At 40.3% G+C, this 12,347-nt stretch overlaps 1 protein-coding gene and 1 pseudogene across 1 annotated transcript in view; one reads left to right on the plus strand and one right to left on the minus strand.

Moving 5' to 3' along the window:
- Positions 1-12,347, minus strand: part of SLC2A3 (solute carrier family 2 member 3) — a 76,785-nt gene that overhangs the window by 58,733 nt on the left and 5,705 nt on the right. The window lies entirely within an intron of this gene.
- On the plus strand, positions 1,785-10,079 carry LOC131416383 (large ribosomal subunit protein uL23-like; annotated as a pseudogene).

A 12,347-nucleotide genomic window follows, 5' to 3' on the forward strand; every position in this document is an offset into this window, starting at 1 on the left:
AAAAACACAAATGTAAAAAGTAAAAAGTTAGGGGCTGGCCCCATGGCATAGTGATTAAGTGCTGCGCTCCGCTGCTGGCAGCCCAGGTTTGGATCCTGGGCGCGCACTGACGCACCGCTTGTCAGGCCATGCTGTGGCGGCGTCCCATATAAAGTGGAGGAAGATGGGCGTGGACGTTAGCCCAGGGCCAGTCTTCCTCAGCAAAAAAAGAGGAGGATTGGCATGAATGTTGGCTCAGGGCTGATCTTTCCCACAAAAAAAAAAGTCAAAAGTTAAAGACACTCACTGCATTCTTATTCAATTTCAAGATTAACCATGGTTAAAACCTTTGAGGGGCTGTATACACATATATGAATAGACATATATGCACACACATTATAGATGAATACATACATATGCTCTCTGCTTTTATATATGTATAATTTTTAAAAATGGCATTATTATAAATACATGTATCATTTCAGTATTTTGGTATTTTTTCACTCAACAATAAATCATTCTCTTATATCAGTGCACTTAGATATGCTGCACAGTTGTCCATAATATGATAGAGGTCACCATAATTTATTGCCCATTTACGTTCCCTTGCTATTACAAATAATGCTGCAACAAACATCTTTGTGCATTTAGCCTTGTGAACTTCCAAGAGCATTTTGTAGGAAAAAATTTGTAGATATGGAATTGCTAGTTCAAAGGTACATATATTTTAAATTTTGAAAAGAATTGCTAGATTTCCCTTTCCTAAAGTACTAATTTTTATTCCTACCAATTGTGTAAAGAGTGCCTTTTTTGTTATATCCCCACCCAAACTGAATATTGATAATTCTTTTTAATTTGCCGGATCTCATAGGTAAAATAGGATATCATTTCTGTGTTGATTATGAGTGAAGTAGAGTATACTTCCATATGCTCATGTTTTGTTGTAGCTGATAACATTTGCATGATTTGCCTCCTCATAGAAGATACTCACCATTACTTCAAAAAAGGCAGTGGCTAAACTATGGTTAGAATGATCTCATTCTTATAAATAAATATACACACATACACACCAGCACGTGTGCATAGAAAAAATACGGAGCATTATACCAATGGTTAACTAGTGAGTTGGATTATAGAGACCTTTCACTTTATCTGATATATGTCTTTCTGGAACAAACTTGAAAAAAAAAAAGAATAAGCATGCTTTGATTGCTAATAAAAAATAATAGTGGGGCTGGCCCTGTGGCTTAGTGGTTAAGTGCGCGCGCTCCGCTGCTGGCGGCCCAGGTTCGGATCCCAGGCGCGCACTGACGCACCTCTTCTCCGGCCATGCTGAGGCCACGTCCCACATACAGCAACTAGAAGGATGTGCAACTATGACATACAACTATCTACTGGGGTTTTGGGGGAAAAAAAAAAAGGAGGAAGATTGGCAATAGATATTAGCTCAGAGCCGGTCTTCCTCAGCAAAAAGAGGAGGATTGGCACGGATGTTAGCTCAAGGCTGATCTTCCTCACACACACAAAAAAATAATAATAGTGAAGAATATTTTTAAACACAGATCTGATTATATCACTGTTGTGCTCAAAACTTCAATGATTTGCTGTCTAGAGAATAAAATTCATATTGATTAATGAAGCACTCAAGGCCTTACACAATTTACCTTAATTCCCACCCTCCTCATTCACTCCTCTTTAATCTGGTCACACGGACTACCTCTATACTCTTTACTGTGATCTCCTCTACTGGAAATATGGTTATTTACCTTTTCTGCCTGTTGCCATCCCTTCAGGGCCCAGCTCAAATGTCCCCCCACGTGTGCTCTTTCCCGTCCTCACAAACAATTAATTATGCTCTCCTGAGTGCTTACACAGTACTTTTTTTTACAATTCTATTATAGGACTAACCATAATCTGGTTATGTATTATAGCTGAATGCACACATTAATTCCTTTAGTTTCCTTTGATTTCTTCCAGCACTCAGTACAGGGCCTAGAATTATAAAGGTTGCAGTTATGTGGGGGAGAATGATAACAGGCAATGTCACTACAGAGTATTAGTCTTAGGAGAGAGGGAAGCATAGGAGACTTATGAGACTCATAAACTCTGATGGGGGCATCGCATAGCATTGTGCAGATTGTGTCTGCACACCCCAGATTACCATTCACATCAGAATTGATGTAACTGGAGCTCCCCAGGAACCTGGCAGTGCACAACTTCCCGTCTTGCATGGGGGGACTTGGGGGAGAGATACAAAATTCATGCAGGAGGAAGGGGTGTGGTAGCGTCCGAGAAGGCTTCCTCTTTGAGGTGAGTTGAGAAAGACCTGAAGGCTCGGTAGTAGTTGCCCTGACAAACTACGAGGGAGGGAGAAAGCAGAACATAGTGTTCTAGGTTGAGGGTACAGTGTGAGATAGCACTTGAAGCACAAAGTATGGTGGTGTGCTTGTGATCCTGCAAAAATTTCAGCATGGCCAACGTGTAGAGGGCCAAGAGGTGAGAAGAGGCCAAGAAGTAAGCAGGGATCATACCACAAACGGCCTAACATGCTAGATTAAGGAGTTTGGACTTTATTCTGAGTACCACAGAGAACTAGTAGGAATAAGCATATGAATAACATGAGCAGATTTGAATTTTAGAAAGATTACTGACTGCATAAAACTATTTAGGAGGCTTCTATACTAATAGATGACAATGACTTGAACTGAAGTACCGGCAGAAGGCTCAGAATAGCAGGTATCAAAAGGACTTAAAAAGTACATCTAATGCAAACCTTTCTTTTCAAGTAAATTTCCTTGAAAGGCAGATCTTATGATTTCTTGTTTGATTTTGTTTTTCCTAAACTACAGATGGGAAAAATAAGATGTAAAAATAGTTGTGACAAAGCAGGAAAAATAAGACAGAACCTGACATTGGGGTATTCATTCAATAAAGACTTATTGATCAACTACTATATATTGGGCCCTCTTGGCACAGTTCTCTGTATACTCATAGAGAGGTCATAGTGTTATAGCTTAAAACCACGGCTAAGCTTCTAGATATATGCTATCTGATCATGGAGAAGAGCCTTTCCGAGGGCTGGTGGCCCTCCTTGAATGAGAAAGTCTTTTAGAAAATATTTCAGCCAATCTCAGTTTGTGTCTCCAGAATGGAGGCAAGGTTACCTATCCATTAGAAGATCAAGTGCTAACTACCTTGCTTGGTATTCGATTCTCTTCAGCATTCTTGACCTTGGATTCTACTAGTTTTGGATGAAGAACCTTAACGTTTATCCACTGCAAGAAGCCTGTGTGGGTTGACCTTTCCCTCTCTTTCGCCCCCTTTGGAATGAACTATTCTTCCTCAGCCCTGTCACAATTTTCACCAAGGGGATTTTTCCATGTCTAGGGCACATTTGTGTTCATCTCTAATTGATCCATATCACTTGCCCTCTCCTGTTTGGCTTTTACCACCATCACTTTGGAGCCATAGATAACACTATAACCTAGGAACACAAGATATTTGGAATGTTAGGTACTCAGAAAAGGAGAGGTGTCTGGGAGGGAGCACAGGCAAGAAAAGGGGAAAGGTGAGGTAGTTTGATGCCCCCTAGCAGTAAGGACAGGAATCTCCATCTACAAAGTCCTCTCATTGCCTGGAGACATCGGTTCTCCACTAAGATTGAGTTAGGTGCTGGAAGCCCTAAAGTAGAGATAATCTTTTGTGTGTGTGTGTGTGTGTGTGTGTGTGTGTGTGTGTGAGGAAGATCAGCCCTGAGCTAGCATCCGTGCTAATCCTCCTGTTTTTTTTTGCTGAGGAAGACTGGCTCTGAGCTAACATCTATTGCCAATCCTCCTCCTTTTTTTTTTTCCCCAAAGCCCCAGTAGATAGTTGTATGTCATAGTTGCACACCCTTCTAGTTGCTGTATGTGGGACGCGGCCTCAGCATGGCCTGAGAAGTGGTGCGTCGGTGCGCGCCGGGGATTGAACCCTGGTCACCCGTAGTGGAGCGTGCGCACTTAACCGCTAAGCCACGGGCCTGGCCCAAAAGTAGAGATAATCTTTAATATCCCTTCCAGTTTTAAAATTTTACAGTTCTTGTATGATTTCACCAACATATCTATTCACAAGGTTGATTTGTAAAGAGAACTAAACAATTCTTAATTAAAATTAGGACTGAGGATTTGAGAATCGTAGATAAATCTGGGAATAGTACAAGTTAAATTTCTGGGATTTCCTACAGTTTCTTCAGTAGATTCCTGTAAAAGTTATCCAAAATATTAACAACCTTTTGCTTCTAACTTTTGGCTCCTCTTACAATCCAAACATCATTAGTAAGACAAAAGAGTATTAGCTAGGGCCACCCCGTGGCTTAGCGGTTAAGTGTGCCTGCTCGCTACCTGCGGCCAGGGTTCAGATCCCCAGCGCACACCGATGCACCGCTTGTCCGGCCATGCTGAGGCCGTGTCCCACATACAGCAACTAGAAGGATGTGCAACTATGACATACAACTATCTACTGGTGCTTTGGGGAAAAAAAGGAGGAGGATTGGCAATATGTTAGCTCAGAGCCGGTCTTTCTCAGCAAAAAGAGGAGGATTAGCATGGATGTCAGCTCAGGGCTGATCTTCCTCACACACACACACAAAAAGAGTATTAGCTAAGGAATCTGCTTAAGATGTGCAATGTGTTTTGAACAAAAGTAATTTATTCTTTAATATGAGGGATAAAAGAAATAGGTAGAGTTGCAAGATTTAGCAAAAACAAACAAACAGAATGTCATTAAATTTGAATTTCAGATAAAAAATGAATACTTTTTTTTAGTATAAATATATCCCATTCAATGTTTGGGACATACCTATACCAAAAAACTATTTTATCTGACAACCCTAAACAGGGTTTAAAAAGAGATAGCTAAAGTTCTGTTCCATCTCATAGGTTCTTAGGAGAATTAAATCAGATAAAGTGGAGAAAGTACCTAATACAATATCAATAAATAAAAGTTACTGGGGCCAGCCCAGTGGCATAGTGGTTAAGTGTGCGCGCTCTGTATCAGTGGCCCAAGCCTTCGCAGGTTCGGATCCCAGGCGCGCACCAACGCACCGCTTGTCAAGCCATGCTGTGGCGGTGTCCCTTTACAGTAGAGGAGGATGGGCACGGATGTTAGCCCAGGGCCAAATCTTCTTTGGCAAAAAGAGGAGGATTGGCATTGGATGTTAGCTCAGGGCTGATCTTCCTCAAAAATAAATAAATAAAACAAATAAATAAAAGTTATTTTTGCCTTCTTCTTAGGCTAAGGAACATGATATTGATAATTTTCAATTATTCATGTGTAGATTGTCCATAAAAAAGTTAAATTCCAGTCACCCAGCATACTTGTGGTTCATTTTCCCTGCTGTCCATCTGTCTTAGCTACAGAAATGAAAAAATACTTAATAGTGGATGAAACATAATTAGAAAAGGAAATCTGTTAGTGGATATTGAAAAAGTCATAAATTATTGTGGTTTAGTCATAAAATAGCTTCCATTAGCACAAAGAACTGGTTTTATAATGGGCAACTTCAGATGTTAGAAAGAATTTATTGTATAAAGTGAAAGGCCTCTTACAAACTGTACGACCTCGGCTGAGTTATGCTTTAAGGTTTAGATCTGTAGAATGGTGACAGGCATTGATTTATTGGGAAGATTAAATAACATACATTAAAGTTCTTTGGATATTATAAAGTACTAATTTGATATTGCGCTGAGTCCCACACAGTACAGGAAGTGAGGATTCCTTGAACCACACATCATGCCATAGCTCATCCCATAGGCAGACTTTCCTCAAAGGCGTTTCTCTTTCCATATATGTAGCTTGGGAAATCAGTGAGTGTCATTTGCCTAGTAAAATAACTTCATCACTTCCCAGGGTAACCCCTTAATTTCCACTCTGGACATTAGGCAACTCATCTTTACATCCTCTCAAGATAGTTATGTCAATTTCAGTTCCTATTTGATTTCTGAAGACTGGCGCCCCTTGCTCCCCACAGGGCTATATCAGCAATGTTGAGAGCACAAGAAGAAATCTAAATAGGTCATGTAACACACCCACAGCTTCATAGTCTCCTTAATCAGGCTGTGATGACTTCTCTACCCTAAACATTTACTATTGTTCCTTCCAATCCACAAATGCTCCTTCTTAATGCACCAACCTAATAACACAAAGTAGATTAAAAAAATTTTTTAATAATTATATTAGCAATACCATTTTGCACACAATTTTACATTTTTTAGTGTAAAATCTGACATGTAAAATTCTGACTACTTTGGTCACATGTTTTTTTAATCCAATAGCGTTGAAACTGTGGTATCTTTTTTTTTTAAGATCCATTGTCAACATTCCCCACCAGAGTGGTACATTTGTTATGGCTGATGAATCTACATTGGCACATCATTATCACTCAAAGTCCATAGTTCACGTTAGGATATACTCTTGGTGTTGTTCTATGTGTTTGGACAAATGCATAATGACTCGTATCTACCATTAGAGTATAATACATATATACATATTTAGTATCAGAGGGCAGTTTCACTGCCTTAAAAATCCTCTATGCTCTGCCTGGTCATCCCTTCCCATCCCCCAAACCCTTATTTTGGAAGTAATTTTCCAGATCTTCAACTTTCACATGTTTCTTTCCTAAAATTGTTTTTCTTAAGAATGTGCCTGGTTTGCTCCTTTTTCTTTCCCGTCTTTCTTTTCATTACTTTCTCCCACTTTGCAAAAGAAAAGCTTATTTCCAACCCATCTTAAATTTTTACTATGGTGCAACAGGCACAATTTGAGAATGCACAGCTCCTGAGGAAGAGTGCTATGACAGTCAATGAGGCATTGATGGGCAATATTAAAGCGGGCAGCGCCTTATTTTATCCAGTACTAGGATGAGTAACATCAGCATCTCCTGGGAGCCTGTTAGACATGCGAATTTTCAGCTCCATCCCAGACTTGCTGAGTCAGAATCTCCCCCGGGTGGGACCAAGAAATCTGTAAGCCTTCCAAGTGACTCTTAAGTGTGCTATAGCTTTAGAAGCATCATCTGCTAAAGAAACCCTAAGCAAAGTTCTATAGCATCTGTATATCTTAGAATTAAGAAATAAGATGTTTGGCACAGGGAGACATATATTAACCTTTTTATTTGAAATAATAAAGGAAGTCAGATTTGGTTTACTGGTTTGCCCATGAACAAATGGCTTTGTCATTTGTCATTTACATTTCCACAAATTGAATGAGCTATGTCTGTAGTCAAAGGTTAAAAAACAAATGTCTACAAGGCCTTTGTGTATGGTTGTGCAGTTTAGGGGGCAAGTAGGGGCTGCAATCTAGTAGTGCAGTTTCTTGGGGTAAAGTACAGGCTGAAATACAGCCCTCATTCCACTGGCCAGGCTCTGCTCTTCAGCCAGAAGGAGGGGCACTTTTTCTTTGTGCCATCCCTAGAAAACCTGTCCACTCTGCTTTTTCCCAGAGGGACACCTTTTCCTAATTGGCACAAAGGCACTGGAAAGGCTAGCAATGGCCCTAAAAACATGTATGTGATATACTAGACAGGAGAAATTAACCTCTGGAAGCTATTTAAACATAAAAAAAATGTATTTTAGATGTCAACTTAAAAATGTGGGAAGGGGTTACATAGTTTTCCAAAATTATTTTGGGAGTAAACAAACCAGAAAAAACAAAAAGTCACTGCTTCTGTCTTTCTTTCTATATTGGTCTGGCGCCCATTTCTCACCCTACATAGCAAGTCTGCAAGTCTCTTCCTTTCTCTGTGGTTTCTTCTTTTGGCCTTCACTTCTTATACCCCATCATACCCCTATCCTGAGACTGCTTCCTTTCTTTTTACCTGTTTCCTGATCTTTTGCCTAAACGTTCTCAAGTTTATTCTCTTCTCTTGAGGGCTTTGCAACTTCATTGCTAGGACCATGACAACACTTGCAGGCCTAATGAAACACACCAGTACACATCACTTGCCTCACTCCAGCACAGCTGTGGCTAGATTCTCATTTCCAGTCCCCACAAACCCACAGTACCCAGGAAGGCTGCCTCAAAGACATACACTGCCACCACCTAGTGGCCGATGGCTAAAGAGATCTGGCAGTACCAGGATGCTCTTAGCAACATGCAAAAAGCCTGAAGGCGGATTTGCAAAAGCAGCAGTCGTGGGCGGAACCAACAGTGTCAGTTCCCTCTTCCTTAGTAAATAGCATTTTCTTTGGCAGGAAATATCTTTCCAAATCTGTTTCTCTCAAAATTCTTTTCATCTTTCAAAGTCTAGCGTAATTGCCACTTTGTCCGTGATCCCCTTTCTGATCTTCCAAGTCAGAGTACCTCACTCCTCTAAAAGAACCTACAGAGTAGGGTCAGCATTTCATTTATACCTCTTATGAGCTCACTGCCCATTCCAAACTCTTTCTCATCCTCTAGTCCCTCAAAAACTCAGCTCCTTTGAAGTATGTGCCATCAGGATACTGCAATCGTCTGCTGATCTCTTGGGTCACTTCCCCTCATTCTCTGGAAATTTTAAAACCTGATTCACTCTCTTGGTTACACCACTCCTACTGTCCGCATTCCTGGTGACTTCATCATGCACGGAAACAACTTACCCCATGCGCTGGCCTCTCTGTTCCTTGACCACTCATTTTCAATCGTCTTGTTTTCCAGCCCACCTCAGTCACTTATTCCCATGGTGACAGTCTAGCCCTGGCCATTAATAATATAGGCACTCCTTCCAAAACCTCTATTATCTTGCATCTCACACTGACCATCACCTCCTCTTCAACAATTTCTTGATGGAAGCAGGATCTCTAAGCTATTAACCCTATCAATTTTCACTGCCCATGACCCTTCTCCTATTTTTACTTTCCACATCATCCAACTTACATTCCCCTTGATTCATCACTCTAAACACTCCTTTGCATAAACTTGCAACTCCCTGGCACTTCTTCCCCTCCTGTTGTATTCCTTGGTAAAACTCCAACTCTTGGTTAAATCCAACTTTATTTACTTTGCTTCCCTGCACTCAAAAACTAAGTAAACATAGCTGGAGAAAAATCCACAACTGTGCTAACTGGTCCCACAATAAATTTAGGATGATTATCTCAAGTGGGCTCTCAACACTGCTCTGTAAAGCTTTATTTTCCCAAATCAATTCACTCCCTATTCTCTAAGAAAACAATTTCACAGCTTTTCCACTCTCCTCAAATTTCTAAGACCTCCTCTTCTTTTTTCACTCTCAGCTGATAATTTCATTTCTTATTTCGTTGAGAAACTAAAGAAGAGAAATTCCTCATCTTCCTGCTTCACTACCAAATCTACTAATTTGCTGTATCAGTATCCACACACTCAGCTTCCCTCCTGTTGAAATGGATGAAGTTTCCTGTTCCCCTCTCCTAAGGTCAGCCCCTCCACTAGAGAACTGAAACCCTTTCCTTCTCACCTTACTAAAAAATTTTGTCTTAAATGTATTTCCCTTATATCAACTTTTCCCTTTCTACTAAATCCATATCATAATATCTTCTAACAAGACTTTCTCTTAGATAAAGATAAAATTCAGAAAAGTGAATACTTCTGGCATGTTGAGAAGCTAGAGGAGAATCTTACAACACCTATAAGATTCTATTTCTTAATCAGGTTGGTGATTATCAAGGTGTTCATTTAAAAAATTCTTGCCTTTTTCATGAAGATGGTGCTGAAAGCAAAGAAGGAAGGAAGCCCCTGCCCTTCGCAAAGCTGAAGCCAAAGCAAAGGCTTTGAAGGCCAAGACAGCAGGGATGAAAGGCGTCTATGCATTGCAGCTCCAAAGGCAGCTCAAATATCCTTGGAAGAATGCCCCCAGGAAAACAAGCTTGACCACTATGCCATCATCAAGTTCAGCCCGACCACTGAGTCAGCCATGAAGAAGCCAGGAGACAATACACTCTGGATGTCAAGGCTAACAAGCACCAGATCAAATAGGCTGTGAAGAAGCTCTATGACATTAACATGGCCAGCTCAACATCCTGATCAGGCCTAATGGAGAGAAGGCGGCATATGTTCGACTGGCTCCTGACTATGATGCTTTGAATATTGCCAACAAAATTAGGATCATCTAAATTGATCCCATTTGGCTAATTCTAAATATAAATTTTTTCACCAGAAAAAAATTCTTATAACAAATATATTCCTTCACAGAAATGAAAGAAATAATTCTTCTCTTGATCTTAAGTCCTTCTCAAGATGAGCACCCCATATCTGTGCTCCCCTTAAAGTAAAATTCCTCCAGTTCCTTGAACTATTCTCTATTAAACTTATGCCAATTGGGCTCTTGCCCCTCTTGCTCTATTTGAACTACTCCTGTCAAAGTTATCAACAAACTCTATCTCACCAAATCAAATGGCCAATTCTCTATGCTTCTTACTCAACCACGAAAAAACATCTGACAAAACTGATCACTCCCTCCTTGTTCAAATACATTTCTTCCCTTGGCTTTTGATATAGCGACCTGTCCTGGTTTCTAGTTTACCTTACTGCCTTTTCTCAGCATTTCTAAATGCTAGGGTGTCCCCAAAGTTCAATCCTTAAAACTCTTCTATACACACTCACTCTCTGGGTTGTCTCCTCCAAGCCCATGGCTTTAAATACCATCTATATCAAATCTCAGTCTCCAGTTTGGATCTGGTCTGTAAGCTGCACCCTTGGATGTCTCCTCATGGAGAGCTAACGGGAATCTCAAACCAGGAGCGCACCAAGCTCCTGCTCCACTCCCCCACTAACTTCTTCTTCCTCTAATTTTCCTACCTCAATTGCTTCAGCTAAAAACAGAGGAACTAGTATTGATTTCTGAATTACCTTCACATCCCATGCCCAATTCGTTAGCAAGTCCTGCCTGCTGAATCTGACTGCTTTTACTACCCCTGTTACTACCACCTTTGCCCAAGGTATCATCATCTCTATCAATATGAAAGCCAATAACTGACCTCTCTGCTCCTACCTTTGACTCCCCACGGTTCATTCTCCAACTAACAGGAACAGTGATCTCTTAAAAATATAAATCTGTTCCTATTTCTCCCCTAGTCAAAACCCTTCCAGTGGCTTACCATCACATTTAGAAAAAAAATTAAACATCTCGTCATGGACTACTCGGCCTTACATGATCTGACTCTGGGCTGCCTCCCTAACCTCATTTCCTACAACTCTTCTCCTTGATGCACCATACTCCTTCTTTGCTGTTCTTTGAATGGGTCATGGGCCAAATGCAGCCTACCACCTGTTTTTTGTTGTTTTTGTTTGTTTTCTTAACTTTTTGAGATAATTATAGATTCATATGTAGTAGTAAGAAATAATACAGAGATCCCATATACTCTTCACCCAGTTTCCCCTAATGGCAACATCTTGCATAACACAGTACAATATCACAACCAGGAAACTGATACTGATAAATCCACTCACCTTATTCAGATGTTACCAGTTTTACATGCATTCATTTGTGTGTGTGTGTTCAGTTCTACACAATTTTATCTCATATGTAGATTCATATGACCACCATCACAGTCAAGATACCAAACAGTTCTATCAGAAGGATCCCTCCGAAAAAAAAAAGAAGAAAGATCCCTCGTGCTTCCCTTTTACAGCCATTTATCTCTCTCCCGATTCCAACCAGTGGCAACCATTAATATGTCCTCCGTCTCTATAATTTTGTCATTTTAAAAATGTTATATAAATGGGACCTATCTTAGTTTGGGCTGCTACAACAGAATACCATAGCCTGGGTGACTTAAACAACAAATATTTATTTCTCACAGTCTTTAAGGCTGGAAGTCCAAGATCAGGGTGCCAGCATGGTTGGGTTCTGGTGAAGGTCCTCTTCCTAGCATACAGACAGCCATCTTCTCATTATACCCTAACATGGTGGAGAGAGAGCAAGCTAGCTCTCAGGCTTCTTCTTATAAAGGCACTAATCCCATTCATGAGCGCTCCACGCTCCTGACCTCATTACCTCTCAAAGGCCTTATCTCCAAATACTATCACGTTGAAGATTAGATTTCAACCTATGAATTTTGGGGGCACCTCTCAAAGGCCTTATCTCCAAATACTATCACATTGAAGATTAGATTTCAACCTATGAATTTTGGGAGCACACAAACATTCAGTCCATAACAAGATCATATAGTATGTAACCTCTTGAGATTGCCTTTTTTCACTCAGCATAATTCACTTGAGATCCATCCAAGTTGTTGTATGTATCAATAGTTTTTTTATTTTGTTTTTACTGCTGAGTAGTAGTCTATGGTATGAATGTACCATGGTTGGTTTAACCATTCACCTGTTAAAGGACAATTGGGTTGCGTCTAGTTTTTGAGTATGATGAATAAAGCTGCTAC

The sequence above is a fragment of the Diceros bicornis genome, chromosome 17 (genome assembly GCF_020826845.1).
Source record: "Diceros bicornis minor isolate mBicDic1 chromosome 17, mDicBic1.mat.cur, whole genome shotgun sequence".
NCBI classification, from domain to species: Eukaryota; Metazoa; Chordata; class Mammalia; order Perissodactyla; family Rhinocerotidae; genus Diceros; species Diceros bicornis.